Source organism: Olea europaea, chromosome 10, assembly GCF_002742605.1.
Source record: "Olea europaea var. sylvestris chromosome 10, O_europaea_v1, whole genome shotgun sequence".
NCBI lineage: Eukaryota > Viridiplantae > Streptophyta > Magnoliopsida > Lamiales > Oleaceae > Olea > Olea europaea.
In genome coordinates, this window is record NC_036246.1 from 15,404,466 (window position 1) to 15,419,526 (window position 15,061).

The following is a 15,061-nucleotide window of genomic DNA, read 5'->3' on the forward strand; positions in this document are numbered from 1 at the left end:
GATTACTTGTTCCGTGCGGGGATGATATTCAGACTCATATATTCACTTGTCGGTTGACTGCGAGTTAATAGAAAAATATTGAAAACAATTCTTAAAAAATATAAACACCTTTTGACATAGAAAATATATATATATATACATACGTACTTTTTTTATTTAAATTATAATAAGTTTCACTTCAAATTTTTGAAATTCTCCCCCTTTTACGTAATTGAATTTCAAATTCACACAGCCACCAACTTATCTCAATGAATTAAGGTAGATTTAATATGTAGTTGATGTATTTGAAATTTTTTTTTTCATTTTCAATATTATTACTAAATAGTTTTTAATGTTACTTATAAATTTTATTGTAGGAAAAATTGGCATAAATAACAAAAATCCGTTCTAAAGGAGGATAAAGAGGAAAAAAAAATGATTATACAAGTTTCAAGGCGAATCCTATCGTACATTACTTATCCGACGAGCCTAAAATTAATCTCTTTTATTTAATTTCGAGAGTTTGTGCTTCATAAACCTACATTGAGGAATAGGAATTAAGTTTAGGGATGGGAAATCTAAGATTCATTCCAATTTAATTTGCATAAATTCCTTTAGCGTGTTTAATCTAGGTTTAGTTTTTAAAGAAAAAATAATTTAGCTTCATTATGCTTGCTTGGATGTGTGACTTAGGCGAAATGATTCATATCCAATGATATTTTGGATATATCTATTATCAAAATTTGAATCCATTCGTGCGAACTCTTGAATTTTCAATTATTTCTTGAATTTCATTATTTTGTACTTGATGTAAGAGTTCATTCTTGATTTTGCCTATACACAACTTTGAAATTAGTTGTACAAATTAATTACGTTGGAGTCTTTTAAGACCACAGAAATTCATTATTACATTAATCGCCCAATTATAATATGAAAACCCATTTAGAATAAATTGGGGGCGATTAGATCCATCCAAAATTTGTTAGACCTGGAAGGAGTGTAGTGAATGAGATTAATGACGCGATATGAAGTAATGAATATTGCAACGAGAAACAAGATTTAAAAATAAGGAAATTAAAAAAGAGAGTTAATCGCAAAAGTACGACGTTTTTATTAATCAATAATATGGAGAGAAATATAAGAATTTAGCAATTCTTACTTGAACAAAACTGAAAGAGAATGTCACTATTTATAGGTATATGACATAGCATAAAGATGGAAATAATATGGAATACGGAAATAATACATTTCCATAAAAATCACGTGAAATATAAAGAAACAAATTTTTTCACGTGAAAATAAAGAAACAATTTATTTCCAAAAAAAAGAAAAAAAATCCATCCTAATTTTGCTCACAAACCCAACAATTTCTAACTTGACCCAAATTTTGGTGCAATGAACAAAACTCCAAGATTTTCGAATTTGTCTGCATCGAAATAGCCTATCTCCTCAACTCAGTAACTAAAACTCTCCAAACCAAATCATTGTCCTCTGCAAGGCGTTCGCAAACGACACCTGAACGTAAATCTTGGGTTCTCAAAATTTCACTGAGGAACTACTATTGACGAAGTAGGGTTAAAGTACACCCTGTAGTAGAAACGATACCACATGCTGGATCAGAAGGCCCATTGCTAGAACTACAGCCTTCAGCGTCCTCAAAAGCATCCCAGACATTATTGACATCATAGTACCTACGCTCCATGAATCCAACGCTAACAAATGAACACAATGTATCTGCTGAAATTGTTGACAAAGCGGAATCACTAATGCTCTCCTAAGCAATGTTCTGAACTGATCCAGAGCTCGTTACAGGAAGTACTGTACCAAACTAAATATCCACCACGATACTGAACTTGTCCCGATATCTCATAACTGGTTTCGCGCTTCCCTACAAGATGTACAACTGAGACTTCTTCCATCCCTCCAATACAACCTGAACAGCCATTTAGACCTTCAAAACTTCACATCTACTAGAGAATTTATACCATTTTGCATCCAGAGTACTCAGCGAGATAAGATTCCTTTTCGGTTTGGAACATGTCAAGCCTGATCAATTATTTTGATCGTTACATCTTGCAACCTTAATCTAGCTCAACAGATCCCATCAACACAATAAGAGTTGTTGTTTCCAATTACAACTCCACCTTACTTGACAGTTTCATTTGTCTGAAAGAAATTTTGATGGGAACACATATGATGTGAACATGCCGAATCAAGAATCCACTCCTCATCAATCTTAAATTCCATGTCAAATACCAAAGCCAATATCACATCTCTGCTATCTGAAAAATCCTCAACTACTTTTGTTTTGTTTGAAGTCAAAGATTGTGCTCTACGATTTGCAGCTAAATCACCTTTAGCATGCAACGTATCACAATCATTCTGAATATGTCCCTTACGTCTGCAGTAAAAGTAAAACAAATTGCTATTATTCTTCAATCTGCACCTCCATCGACCACCATGAAATACAAGAGTTTCCTCATCCCTCAATGTAGCTCTAACCAAAAACTTCAACTTTTCCTCTGAGTACAAAGCATCATAGACGTCATTTATAATCAAAGTATCTCGACTATACAAAATGGTGTCCGAAATGACGCATAAAGGCCAAGCAACGAGCATAACAGGATCAAGACAAGCTCTTCATCGTACTTAACCTCCAATGTCTTCAAATCCACAAAAATTTCCTTGAACACGAATATGGTTTTCCAATGACCCTCCTTCTATCATGCGATGGGAATACAGCTTCTGCTTTAGAGCCAGTTTACTGGCATGACTCTTGATCATACATAACTACTCTAGTTTCAACCACAAAGTAGTTGTTGTTTTCTCCTTTAAGACATATTGCAGAATATTGTTGGATAGATGAAGATAAATCAACGACAAAGCCTTCCGATCCTTCCGTTGTTTCTATTTCGTTGTCCAATTAGCTGATATCTTCTTATAATTCAGCAACACACCATCCAAATTCAACTGTGCCAAATAGCTCTCATTTTTACTTGCCACAAGGAAAAATTTATATTGTGATCCAATTGCGGAATATTACACTTCAAAGCAGTCATATCCGAAAAACCTCAACCAATCCACAACAAGAACTAAGCTCTGATACCATTTGTTGGACCCGGAAGGATTGTAGAGAATGAGATTAATGACGCAATATGAAGTAATGAATAAGGCAATGAGAAACAAGATTTAAAAATAAAGAAATTAACAAAGAGAGTTAATCACAGAAACATGACATTTTATTAATCGACAATATGAAGAAAAATACAAGAACTCAACAATTCTTGCTTGAACAAAATTGAAAGAGAAAATCATTATTTATAGGTACATAGTATAACATAAAGATGAAAATAATGTGGAATAAGGAAACAATATATTTCCATAAAAATCAAGTGAAATATAAGGAAACAAATTTTCTCACATGAAAATAAGGAAATAATTTATTTCCAAAAAAAAAAAAAAAATCCATCCTAATTTAGGTCAAAACCCAACAAAATTAATAACATAATGATTTTACTATTCTTATCATTGTCCCAAAAAGTGGAAGATATTGCACTAACTGTGATATGGAGGAAAAAGTTAACTATAATATAGTGTGAAGCAAGTCTTGAGTAATGGGGTCCTATTCATCATAAATGTTTAGGAGATAATCTGTTAAAAAGAGGGCTGCCTACAATATGTAATGATAACTATCTTTGAAAATCAGAAAAATCGCCCCTCCCCCCACCCCACCCCGACAAAAAATAAATAAATAAATAAATAAAAATAAAAATAATGAAATGCGTCAATGTAGAGACAGTAGCAAAAGAACTATAACTGCCCCAGTGTCTGGCTAATTCTCGGTTGTTAATTGGAATTTGAAGAATGGTTAATTGATGACGAAAACAAGATCAATATCACTTATTTAGTTCACATTTGAAAAAAGAAATTGAAAAACCAAGAGAGTACTATGAGTGATGATAGATTATATTGATATATTTGAGAATTGATTTTGTTCAGGGAAAGAAACTTAGGAAGTTAAAATATAATGACTTGATTCAAGTAGCATTGATGGAATTGAGATTGTTTAACACTTAAACATTCAAAAGCCGAATATATGTTATGTAGAGTTTGTGAAATAACCGTTAAATTTTGTGTTTCATTAACTTCTTTAAATTTTGTGATTTAGATGTGCATTTTTTTTGGAAACTTTGAATTATGTATATTGAATTGAGTATACCATATAGAGTCTCCTTGATCTTCTATTGTGGCTTATTTGAGCACGAACACATCTTTAAGTTTGGGGTATTTGATAAGTATTATATTTATCATGACCATTAAAAATAGTTTTTGGGAATAATTTTGAACTAGACACTTGAAGTTTTGTGCTTTAAAAAATAAAATAAAAAATAAAAAAACTCAGTATTGGAGGAGAATAGATGAAAAAGGAAACAATAATTGAGCAAAAAAGATTAAAATTGGACATGTTGAGGAAGTTGAGGACCAATGAGCCACGTTTGAATTTGAAAGACCGTAGTTACAATATTTAATACTCAATCTCAACAAAAAGAGGAAACGCATACGAAACTGCACACGGAAATATTAAATTCCAGCAATTTGATATATCATCAATTGACTAAGATTATGGTCCCCAAGACTTTTGAAACTTTATTTTAGACCTAGTTTAGGTCTATAAATATGAAATCTTCCATTCGAAATTTGGGAAGGCTAGATACAATATTGAGGCATTATTACACATTAAAAATACATTGAATCCTAACCATTTGTATCTCAATTTCGAAAGTGCAGGTTGAAGTACGCAATTACCCTGGAGATTTAAATAATTGGTTACTGGGATGAACGGTGTAGTTTAGGTCTAATTTTTATTTAATTCAATTGATTTCTTACAACCTTGATTATTTGTTAATTACTTATTGTGAGTTTAATTATAAATAATTGCTTGATCACCATTATTTGATTTAAAGGACAATATCGAAACCGATAAGAGATATATTTGTCTAATTCATGCTAGAAGCAACATAGGTGTTATAAGAGATAATTCTAAGTGTACATAATTTGGTTTACCAAATGGTTTACCTACTCTCACAAGCACGTGGACCCCGCGTGAATAAAATAATTCCATCATGTGGACCTCACACCCCTATTGTGAGTATATGTAAAGCATTAGGTAAAAAAAATTAAATACATCTAGCATGTTCCGCGTTATAAGACATCGAGATATGATTATAGGTAATACAATCATGATTGAATTCTTAAAATTAAATTCTTTTATATGTATATGAATTTACATTGATATATAATAAATCCAGGCTTGTGAAAATGATTAGATTGTGAGAGATTTCCATTTAAATTGATTAACTCTTTTGTTAATAAACATATGAAAAAAGGGTTGAATGATATTGGATTGAATGAATATAAATTGACATAGGCGAATTCAGAATTCCTAACCAGTTAATCCATAAGTCCCTACCAGTTAAATTAGTTAAGTTAACTTAGTATAAATTAGTGATAAATTAAAATCTTGAATTTTTTAATAAATTGACTACATTAATTTGGTTGAAGCTATGTTAGAATAAAAATTGATAGTCAATGGTTTGTTTTTAAGGGAATAATATTCAGACTCATATATGCATTTTATTATTTGTCATGATTCATATATTTGTGAAGTCAATCGATCAATTAACATAATTACATCATCATAATTATTATTTTTGTATTAGCCATAGATCATGTCCAACATTCAGATCCAAGTAAAATGACCAATATACCTTTTCTCAAATATATTAAATCCTCAAACCATGCATATAAGTCTCTAGCCTTGTATAGATGATCTTGATTTTTGAATTTATTAGTTCCACTTATTTAAGACCTCTATATATAATGTGTAATAGATTAATACAAAAAGAATTCAGGCAATCGACTATTTTTTGAATTTTAAACCGTCATGAAATCCATGCTCCTTGAATTGGAGATATGAAATTGTTAAATTATTGAAGCTATGTCACATTTACTGTTAGGCTACCTCATTACTTAACTAGGTACAAAAATCTCAAATGTCTTCCTTCAGTTGAGTTGTTCGGTCTTTCTTTCACAAACTCATCGATAAACAGATAGTTAAAAGTTGGGAATCCTTTATGCTTGCCTATTACGTTTGTTTTGTTGAATAATTGTTTATTTATTTTTTCTTTTAATTTATGACAGGAAAAATGTTCCACATTCTAAGAAAGTGACGTCCAAAGTAACATAGGTTCGCTTGATAGCCAGATTGTAGCAAACTACCTCTTGCATGTGCAGCATACACCCCAAATAAATACACTGAACTACGTATGGGTCAAGCTTTGTATGTTGATTTTTATTAATGTGAATGAAAATGACACGTCCAAAGGTGCTTGGAGGAATCAACAATACAAAAGGTAGGAAAACATGATGAGAAAAAACCTATATATGGGATTTTTAGTTGCAATACATTTGATGGAATACAATTCAACAATTGTGAAGTAAAAATTGCCTCATCCCATTTAGGGCAGGGCATATGTGACCCAATCACTAAAGCGAAGGTTATATCAAGTTGTAGAACCTAGTTATTATCATCATAATTATTTCCAATTCATGGAGCTGATTGCGGGTTGACCTCCGAGATGAGGTCGTCATAGGGGCTGGAAGGGGGCAACAAGTCCTCCTCCCAAGGGGTGCAGGGGGGCAAAGAACCCTAAACTAAAATTTAATCTAAGTGTTGTTTAAGGATGCATATTCTTGTAAAATTCTATTAAGGAATTGATATTCTTGTATATTTTGATTTTGCCCTAATTTATATTAAAAATAGGGAATCGTCTTTAAACTTTATTATTATCATTAAAAAGAGAGAGATGCTAGAGAAGATAGGAGTGCGATTTTTATTTTTTTTGTGTAAATCTCTTTTTTATCATAGTGAATTACTACAGAGATGAGAGGGGACGTAGTCTCACATTGATTTGAGGCGAACCTCTATAAGTTTTACGCATCCTTGAGTATTTATTTTTCTTCAAATTGATTGCTTTCAACGGAATAGAATTAGAGTTTATAATTCTTAACAGACTATTCCAAGATATGTCTACTCTTTCATTGGCAACCCCATTTTGCTGCACAGCTTGAGTACAAGAGTTTTCATGAAGTAGACCATGAAGCTCGAAATTCTTGATTTACATCCTCCACCATTGTCAGGATGATTTTAGATAAGGATTGAATCTTGATCATTGCATGAAAATACCAAAAAATTCCATGAACTTCGCCTTCATGTTTCAACAAGTACAGCCAAGTCATTCTTATGAATTAATGCATATTGAATTTCACTTTTACTCAAGCATACACGACGATTTTTAGCTAAAATGCATGTATCAACATTTGAAGCCTAAAGCATCTACATTAGAAAATAAATCTGGAAAAATGTAATTAGCGTAATGAAATTATATATGTTCCAAGCAGCGATGCAAAATCCAATTAATTCTCCCCTTGACATTGCAAGCGTGACGAACATGATTAGCTATCTCATGATAGAAATTATCCATATAATGTACTCCTTTCTTAGTACCACGCCCAATTTTCTCCTTCCATCCAAGAAGGCACAATTTTAGACATTTTGAATGAAGTTGGTGACTCTTAATGGCCCACTTTACTGCCTCTAGATGCCGTGCCATTGTCAGAAGTGTAGCGAATGAAGACGTTGGCTTCCTTAAGGTTGGGTGATTATAGTAGCCACAATCCCACGTCATATGTGAAAGAAAATAGGATCGATTTATACGCTACAGGACAACTCCCATATGTTGTAGTGAACCTCATATATCCTCCTCCAACCTCCAAGATGTCCAGATAAGTAAATTATTGTAAATCTCCAAAAATTGCAAGATGTGAGTACAGGGATATTTCATAGAATTGGAGATGTCCTTTGAAAAGATTGATCACATCCAACTTGAATTGAAAATTTAGATGTCCAAATGGAGGATAGGTAATGCTCGATTAGCTTTGAATGACTAGAGAAGCAATGCACTCCTCCAAATCCAATGGTGCCATTCATTTGATTGGTCAAGATCAAGTCGAGTTTTTTCTTGGCCAATTAATGTGCCTTTAGACAAAAACCATCCAAAAGTCCATTCATCTCACAATTCTAAAAAGTTTGGGATTTGTGCAACTACGACTTAAGGGTTTAAATGTAATCTCCATACTTTTGAAATGTTTGAAACTTCTATCCCTAAAATAAAAGAGCATAGCCACATCAAACCTGCTAATTATCAAATCATTGAAAGTCCATATAGGTTCTAAACAACGATTTTGAAAATATGGTTCCAAATTGATTTGATATTTTGACAATTTCTACTTTCTTTCCTGTTTTAGATAATCGTTGGATCGACTGGAAGAACGTCATGAAAAAGGTCATATAAGGTACTCGTTAGTTTGACACATTAAAAATTACAATAAATCTCTTGGCCCTGTCCAAATAGAGCCACAGTCCTATCCAAGTAGCAAAGATCCTAAAATTAACACATGGCGTCCCCCCGTTTGGACGCAAAGCTCCTAAAATTAACACGTGTTACGTCCACATTTGGGAGGGTGCGTTGCTTACAATTTAAGCGAATATTTAGGGCCTATTCTTCTAAAATCTACCCAATAGGAATCCGTGTGCAAAGTAGCTACTCTTAAAAAACCTCGGACGAACAGAGTGCTGTCAAGATCGGCAAAACTGCAATGGAGATTCATCGGCTGCCCCAAATTCTTTATCGGCTTCGTCGAACTCCCGTGATCGTCGGAGCCCATTTCGGTACTGTCACTCACCTGCTTCAGGCGCTGCTATTCCTACCCTTGAAAAATGTAGAAGATTTTCTGGTTTCCTGTTTCAAATTTTTTTTTTTCTTCTTCTTTTACCGAAACGTGTTTTATTTAGATATACAAAATTAGTTATGCTCGTATATGTAATTATTTACATCTGTTAAAACTATTATTTATTTTGGGAATAAATTTATCTGGGTTTAGTTGATTTGAAAAACTTTCTAGTTTTTGAAGCTTAGCAGTTCTTGTTGAAGATTAAATTATATAATTAATTAAAATTTTGTTACATTTTCATCCCAAGAACTCGATCATTCATGTCAAACTATTGAAGCAATAAGCTCCACCAAATGGACTAGTGGTTCAAGAGGGTCTACCATTGAAAATTTTAGTTAATTAGCGCACTTCTTTTAAACCAGATCATTAATCAAAGAAGGGGAGATAACGGAAGATGAAAGGAAAATTGGAAAGCGGTTGTGTGCATAAACTTTGGCCATGTAGCAGTAGTTTGATTAGTGAAGTAATTAATTGCATCCAACATATTTGTTATAGATGACCAAGTTTATTTGTAGTCAAATTCTCCTGAAGTCAAAGCTAATTCCATTTCTAGAATGATGAAATCTATTAATTTATATGAAATGATGTCACAAATGTCATCTACAGATTGCAATGACTTATTAACAATTAGTAACATTATGTAAATTCATTGACAACTAGAAATTCATAAATGGTTTCAAGAATAGTTCTTAGTTATTGTCATCAAGATCAACGACGATCTCTATTAATGACAAATAACAATATTCTAATAAGAAGCCCATTGAACGCCATCAAAAGCACCTTTTTTTCTATTAAATTCGTGCACCCGTCAGTTTGCAATTATATCATAGTTGTCATTAAAAATCTTTCACCTCGTGCCCAACTATTTCTCTTCCCTTTTTTATGTTCCTAGACCTACTCCCAGGTTCCCATTTTTAGGGCACCTTAGGAAAACAAAAGCTAAACTAACCTTGCATAAGCTACTCTGATATATTATATTTTTAGGACACTGGACCTACTCAAAGGTTCCCGTTTTATCTCTGGAATAAGTGACAAATCGTTTTAAATAATGACAAGCCATCTTATTCTCCCACTCTCAATGCAAGAGACACTACTCGTTTCACCTCATTGAGCCAACTTTGGTTTGCAAATAGGCCAAACTCTTATCAACTCGTTGCAATGAGATAACATACATTATTGATGCAGTTAATTATTAGGTGTAATCTAGTTATATGTCCATGGCACGGCTTTTTGTTCCTAACTTATGTAGCGAACAACTTGCCAATTTTCCTCTCTTTTTCTTTTATATTTCCTCATCTTTAATTCTTGTCTTAGTTTAAAAGAAATATGTGCGTTAATTAATTAAAATTTGAACCACTCGTAGGTTTGGTGAGTTTTGTTCTTGAATAGTTTGGCACAATTGTTGGGTTCTTATGAAGAAAAATGCAAAGCAAATGACAATAATGACCGGACCCATCCCTTTAATATGCGATAAATTATTTTTTCAAACAGAATAAATGTAGCTAACAATAGACTTGGAAAAATTATTAGTAACTTTTCAAAGAGAAAAAACGATGGGGATCTGGAAATGGAGATAATAATGAGTGCAAGTTTTGAATGTGTGGTTGAAGTTATATTTTGATTTTGATTGAGTAGTAGAACTAAGTTTTAATTTACTAAGTACATGTTCTCCAAACAGAGGGTTTTTTACATTTTTTTTAAAGAAATCTTTATTGGCAAGAAAATGACATTTTAGACAGCAATTGATTTCCATTTATGTTTCTTTTTCAACTTCTTTAAAGAGCAGGTCATGTGTTAGGACTAATAATTTCTCTTTGGAATTTAATAACTATCTTTTTTAGGTAGAAACGAATTTGAACCACGAATATATATCAAATTTAAATTCCCTTCTCTAATTTTGTGTTAGATTAATTTTATTTATTTTAACTTATGCAATTCATGTTATGATTCACCATCACTCATTTTCTCCCAACATAATTGATAGTAAGTGTAAAGTTTTTAACAACTAATACAATTAACTAACCGTAAATTAATGTAATATGTTCGCCTAGATTAGAAATTTTGGTTCTACAGATAACCAACCTATGTTACTCCAATCCACCATGTACTAGATATCCTGAATTTTTATCATTTTTCATTCGTTTAGTTATACTTTTAAGGAAATTGTGATAAGATAGACTAAACCCTTGTCATGGATGGACATTATATTCCTCCACATCCACATCCACCCCCTACCATTCTAATCCAAAAAATGGAAGACAACAATTAAAACATTCACTAAAGTTTTCAAATTCAACAAAATATAGACCAGAAATTGTTAAATTTGAAAACATTAAAAATATGCAAGAACCAAATTCCAAAACCTTGAATCTCAATGAGTCAACATGAAAAGGCTCCGATACCACTTGTAGGAGAAATTGTTACCTTCATAATCTCCGGATCTTTCATGTTGGATCATCAAGAAATTCAAAAATTATAGCTGAGGCGTATCTCAATCAGACATTGTTAATTGCAACGATAGAATCATGTGGTTTAGTATTCCAAATCAACACACGGCCCTTAATTCTTTCTGATGATAGGCAGAACAGAATGAGCAAATCTCGTGTAATTTGGGGACCATAACCATATTTATATATTGACGTCCTTAGACCTAATTTGGCCTATCATAGAGTTAGGAACCTGAGCCCGATCTCTACACTTAAAAGACTCACACTTTAGTTGGATGCATTAAAGCCCAAAAAACCCAAACCTTATTACATCACTTTTAAATGGGCTCAGTCAAATTTGATAGCCTTTAATTTAATATACAATAATTTACATATATAATCCCACACGATCGTTTAAAATTCTTTACACGTCATTCTCGGAATAATAAAACTCCGCCTATAAAATCCACCGAATGTCACCATTACCTCCACACCTCCACGATTACCACCATTTTTTTGCTTCTTTTCTCAAGATCTCAATGCACTCAATTGAAATCTAAAACTCTCAAGATGCTTTATAATTGTTCTCATACAATCTCCCAAAGTAAAGGCAACAATAAACGACAAGTTGTATATATAGGAAACTCAAGAGACTAAGTTGTAGATGAATAGAAGTCTAAAACGCAACATCCTAAACTACCTAGTTATCACTGTCGCTCAACCAGCTTTGCTTTCGCTAGAGCAGAAAGCCCAAAAAAATCGAGCAACAGGGTTTCTGCTCACGACGCTCGAGCATCCAGCTAGTAAAATTGTGGTTTATTTTTCTCCCGGTCCATATTTATGATCTCTTCAAGGCCACTCCAATTATGACTCCTATACCCACAGGAATTTGGGTCAAACCACAACATAAACTATGTCGAAGGAGCTCTGTACATATTAATTTACATTCTTATAGTTTACTATGAGCAAATTAACTATAACTAAATGAAGAAAATTATAAAATTTATTCTCAATGGTGTTTTTGGTATATCAGCCTTATTTTAGATGTTATATGACTCAAAAAGCTGTTGGGGATATAGTTTATACTCAAAAATAGAAACATGAAGGTTGATTATGATTTGTAAAACGTATTAAAAAAAATTCTATATATTGTAATAAGTTCGTAGGGTTGCTGATATTTTCTATTTATTAATGTTGATGCTGCATAATACACATGCTTACATATTTCAGATTCAATTTCACCCTTTTTGAGCTTGAAATTTGGGAATGTGACTGACAATGGACATAATGTTAGATAATCCTATGGTGAATTTTGCTTATGGTCGTTACTTGTACAATACTAATGATTTGGGCGTAAAAATTAACAATTTTGGGTGGGAAAATGTGTCTAAAAATGCTATAGATATGATATAAAAATGATGTTACCGCTTAACTTTATTGAATTTCTATCAAAATTATGATGTACATGACGTTAAAATGGAATTCAAGTTTTTGTTTTAGCCATGCAAAATGAGCAAATTATAGTACGGAAATATAGTTTATTAGAACTTTAAAGATTTAAATTTTTTTTTTTTTTTTAAGAAAAAGTTTGGGACAATCAAAATTTACAATTGAAAAGGACTTGTATCGCTAGAACTTTAATTGAATATTAAAAAATCTACACATGATATATGTATAAATGACTTTTGTAAAAGAATTTAAGGTGGGTCCACATACACATCGCCGTACAAAAATATCAACAAATTTCCTCAAGCGTGATCCACACATTTTTATCCATCAAGCATTAAAGTACAATAAATATTAAAGTTGTCATAATACCTTCTCGTGCAATCTATTTACTAGACCTAACTCTATTTCTTTCTATATAGTGTCAAGATTGACAGGAAACCCTAAGAGTGACTTGTTCATTGGGAGATTTAATTGGAAGCACATTTAATGGAAATGAACTTGCACCAAATGAAATTATTATTGGAATTGACATATCTTTAACCTCTTGATTGAACCATTTTCTTCCCATGTGCATAGTGCACTATTTAATGATTTGTGAAAAGAATATGTTTTCATAGAGTTCTTATTGATTAAAATTTCATTTTTATTCGCATTTTCTTTAATTATAATAAAAATTAAAATGGCTTCGGATTACTTGACTCACAAAATGCATTCAGTTAGTGTTCTTTTCTTTATAATTTGATTCAAGTAGAAGATATATCCAAATCATTTAATTTATTACATTTTAATGTGCTTAATTAAAATACAATGACAATGGATATAGTATTAGATAATCCCAAGAAAACAAAATGTAGACATATAATGACAAATCCCTCCCTACTAGGAAAATAATTAACTAAAACAAATGTAGATTTAATTAATTATAGCTATAACTGCAAAGAAAGAAAGAAAAGAAGATTGAGATAGAATACTGAAAATGTTGAAAGCATGATTGGTGACTTCCAGTCTATTTAGTCTTTTTCAATATGTTTTTAAATTTATTATTCTTTCTTTAACACTTTGTCTAGCATGAATATGTCTAACAAAATTCGATCCTTGAAAAATGACAAGTTTCATATGAAAAACTTTGATGAATGATAAATTACACAAGCATAAATGATGGTGGTCAATTTACTTTTATATTTAAGTAAATTGGATTTCTTGATATGTTTATGGGTTTATAAAATCATTCACAACATAAAGTACCTTTTTTTTTTTTAATAGAAAGTAGAGTATTGGAATTTGTAACTTATTAACTGCTATCATTATAAATTAAAATTATAGTTGAGCTTGACTCTCTATTTTGAAAAAGTAAAATAAAATATTTTTGAGCTTATTTTAAGTATTAATTCTCTAAAGTATGGAGCATCTTGTATTTACAGAGTCTTTTGTAGATGCTCTTATTTAGTAAATGATGACAACTAACAATCAGTCCATTTAATAATAAAATTTAAATGATTTTTTTCCTATTTTTTACAACATATTATTAATTGACTATTTTTCCCCCTTTTTCAAGTTGTAGTTTAAAGAAAAGAAGATAATAAATTTTCTAACCAATGTTTTAAAAAAAAACTTTTAATAATACTTGATATGCTAAAAAAAACATTGAATAATACATCATATGCCTTTAGTAATAAATTTTAAAAAATAATAAAAAATTAAATAAATAGTATGTGAGGTGTTAAATAAATCAATATATAAGTGTGATTTGTAATTTTTAATTAAAAGGTATTTCGTTCTGTTTAATTTTTTATAATAATAAATTTGTAGATACTAGTATAAATTCCAAATATTTTGTAAATTTTTTGTAAATTTTCGAGAAAAAATAAATAAAGATAAACATGTTTCCTATTTGCAAATAGTACAGTGCATGTGTAAAAGGGCATGGGAAGGAATAGAAAAAAGAACCCGGAGAAGAAAGGCAAAGGGGAAAAAGAAAAAAAAGAAATGATAGAGAAAATTTTAGCGGAATTTTGGCTAAACATAAGTTGTCTCTTTGTTTAGTACAACAGAAAATAAAATGTGCAACCGTTTTACTCCTTATGTAGAGACAGCTCGACGGAAAATATTTCGCCATACTCTTGTCCTTTTCTCGTACCTTGTGACGATAGTTTATATTGGGATATCAGCGAGTCAAGTCGAGCCGACTCACCAACCGAAACTTGAGATTCTGGCTCGGCTTGAGTAAAAACGGTTTGGGGTTTTTTTTTTTTGGTCAGAGCTGAGTCGAGCTTTTGTTCGGCCAAAAAATCGAGACTCGACCAGAACATTCGGCTCAAACCTTATCAAGTCAAGTCAGCTAATGTTTTTTATTT